The following is a 3,766-nucleotide window of genomic DNA, read 5'->3' on the forward strand; positions in this document are numbered from 1 at the left end:
TAATGAACACAATCTTAACCTTATTGGCCTTTGTGAGACCTGGTTAAAACCAAATGAGTTTGTAGAGTTAAATGAGGCTTCTCCCCCTAACTTTGTGAGTTCGCACTTGGCACGACCATGCAAAAAAGGTGGAGGTGTTGCTCTTATATCAGAAGATAAGTTAAAATTTACTCCTAATACCCCTACTAGTTTTAAAACGTTTGAAGCACTTGTTATGAGGTCCTTAATGTCAACACCAATTTATTTAGTTGTTGTGTATCGCCCGCCTGGACCATACTCAAATTTTTTGGAAGAATTTTCGGAACTGTTAACAGACTTAGTAACTTATGCGGACAATGTTGTAATTATTGGTGATTTTAATGTTCACATAAACTCCCCATCAAATTCACTTGCAATTGCATTTAAGTCACTGATACATTTGGTTTCAATCAAATAGTCGATGTGCCCACTCATAAAGATGGGAACACTCTAGATCTCGTCCTGACCCGTGGCGTAGTAGCCTCAAATGTTACAGTGTTACCGTATCCTAATGCCATCTCTGATCACTATCTTGTTAAATGTGAGGTGCTGTTTAATGTTTACTGTGATAAGGAAAATTTAGGCTTTAGCAGTCGCAATATCCGCCCTAAAACGGTATTAGCCTTAAAAGAATTATTACCTACGGAAACTGCAGCCTTCCCTTCGTACACTGGGTCTGTTGACTCACTTACAAACAACTTCAATACTGCTTTGGTTAATGTTCTTGATTCTGTGGCGCCCCTAAGGCATAAGTTCCGACCCAAGAAGAATACACCTTGGTTTACTAAAGAAACTAGGTTACTCAAACAAAGTTGCAGAAAAATTGAACGAAAATGGCGCACTATTAAGCTGGAGGTTTTCCGACTGGCCTGGTGTGACAGTTTGCTGAAATATAAAGTAGCTCTTGCCTCAGCTAAAGCTTCATTTTTCTCCAAGATTATTGTTAAACATAAGAATAATCCGAAATTTTTGTTTGACACAGTGGCGAAACTTACCAGACAACAACTTAACCCAAATGGTTGCACTTATTCTGCTAACGACATTATGGAATTTTTTAATAAAAAGATTCAACTTATCAGGAATGAAATTTTAAAAGAACGCTCTGTATCCTCCTCCTACATCAAAGATGTGGAGGTGTTAGGTATGGACCATGTCGGCGGTTGTTCTGAAACATTCTCCAGTTTCAATGATTTGTCCCTTGATAATCTAACACAGATGGTCAGTAGGGCCAAACAAACTACGTGCCTGCTCGATCCGTTTCCAGCTTCACTGGTGAAGGATCTGTTTGGGATCTTAGCACCATCAGTTTTAAATATTATTAATATATCGCTATCCTCGGGTATTGTTCCTGTAGCCTTCAAGTCTGCCGTCATTAAACCCACTCTTAAGCGACCTAACCTTGACCCGGAAAGCCTAGGTAATTATAGGCCAGTGTCAAATCTGCAATTTTTTGCGAAATTACTTGAAAGGGTCGTTGCACAGCAGCTAAATGACTTCATGTCAGAAAATAACCTCTTTGAAACTGTCCAGTCAGCATTTAGGGCAAATCACTCTACTGAGACAGCCCTGGCTAAAGTAAACAATGATCTCCTTTTAACAATAAATTCCGGTGCCTCATCAATGTTACTGCTGCTGGATCTCAGCGCTGCTTTTGATACTGTCGACCACATTGGTTCGTCTAGAACGCATTGGTATCTCAGGAACTGTACTCTCGTGGTTTAGGTCCTACCTGTCAGACAGGTTGCAATGTGTTAACTATGGTAATCTGACCTCTAAACAATCTAATGTCCCCTGTGGTGTTCCTCAAGGCTCTGTACTTGGCCCCCTTCTTTTTAGCATTTATATGATCCCGCTTGGTGACATTATTCGCAAGTATAATATTAGTTTCCATTGCTATGCAGGTGACACTCAACTGTATATGCCGCTGGAAAAAACTGGACATTTAAGTTGTAGAAATCTGGAGGCTTGCCTTACTGAGATTCAAAGATGGATGTCACTTAATTTTTTACGCCTTAACCCAGAAAAAACTGAAATGTTGATTATTGGTCCAGCTCACTGTCGTCAGTTGTTTTCAAACACTACCCTGAATCTAGACAAATGTAATATCATCCATAGTGACTCGGTCAAAAATCTAGGTGTTATATTTGATCCTAATCTGTCAGTTACACGTTAAAAATATTACTAGAATAGCTTTCTACCACCTCCGTAATATTGCGAAGATTCGTTCGATGCTGTCCCAATCAGATGCAGAGGTTTTAATTCATGCATTTATTACTTCTCGGCTTGATTACTGTAACGTATTGCTTTCTGGTCTCCCGATGTCTAGCATTAAAAGTTTGCAGCTGGTTCAGAATGCGGCAGCTAGACATTTGACTAAGACCAAAAAGTTTGAGCATATTACCTCTGTATTGGCCAACTTGCACTGGCTCCCAGTCCACTTAAGATGTGACTTTAAGGTTCTCTTATTAACATATAAATGTTTGCATGGGCTTGCACCCTCTTATCTCTCCGATTTGATTTCCCCCTATGTTCCTGCACAAAGTCTGCGCTCGGAAAATGCCGGTCTACTTGTGACTCCGAGAGCCAAGAAGTCTGCAGGCTCGAGAGCGTTCTCCATCCGGGCCCCGGTGTTATGGAATGCCCTGCCTCTGGAGATAAGATCTGCAACCTCAAAGGAAGTTTTTAAATCAAGGCTTAAGACACACTTCTATTCCAAAGCGTATGATTGATGCCCACCTCATATTCTGTTTTGTCCGGTCTATTTCCGACGCCTGCCTGGCTGATACGAAGGAGAAGGATGATTCGGGATGGGTCAGCAGACCAGCGTCTGACCTGCAGCATGTCAACCCCTGCATTTACCAGCTGGCAGAGATGGGAGGCAGCGTCGTGGCCGTCATAGATTTTCTGGACTGGTTTGCAGGCTGGGGGCGTCGTTGATGTCATGCACTTTCCGGACAATTTCAACATCTTACCTAATGTTTACTATTATGTGTACAGTTATGCTAATTGTAATTCACCCTGGTCAATCCTGGAAGGGGGATTACCACATGTGAGGTTCTTTCTCAAGGTTTCTCTTTTCTCCTCACACTGAGGGTTTTGAGTTGTTCCTTGCCCGCATGCTGGTTTAAGATCAGGTAATTGTGTAATTTTGTAATTGTAATCCTGTGCAGTCCTTTGAGACATTTTTGTGATTAAGGGCTATATAAATAAATGTGACTTGACTTGACTGCTCATTTGTTAAATAATATAATGGAAACATGTCTACTTTATTCATGGTGGAAAACAGCACCAATTCTAACAGCATTCATAAAGTGAAAGCTTTTTCCCTTTTTTTAAATTTTGTTAAACTTGTTAAAACCAGTAAACATTGGAGTGACTATTTGGCTTGAAGTTACTGTACTTTACACAACATATTTGGTTTTGCCACATGAATATTGAAGGGTGGATGAATTGTGGAGTTGCAGGACTTACTGTTTGTTCTGATAACAATAATAATAATACTGGTCTCTTAATATTGACAAATGTTGCATTACAATGTTATATATTTCTGGAAAGATAAATTAGTTTTAAGACGGAATAGTGTTTATTCAAACAGTCAAAAACCAGACCTGGCCATCCTTTAACCATCTAGGTTTCATCTTGGGGCATTTCTGCAATGACAATCTGCATAAAAGTTATATGTCAAAAGATGTTGCCAACAAATATGAGGTTATGGTCTGCATATTGGCCAAAAACTGCCACAAATAAA

The sequence above is a fragment of the Urocampus carinirostris genome, chromosome 17 (assembly GCF_059441175.1).
Source record: "Urocampus carinirostris isolate Australia breed hairy pipefish chromosome 17, RoL_Ucar_1.0, whole genome shotgun sequence".
In the NCBI taxonomy this organism is placed as follows: domain Eukaryota; kingdom Metazoa; phylum Chordata; class Actinopteri; order Syngnathiformes; family Syngnathidae; genus Urocampus; species Urocampus carinirostris.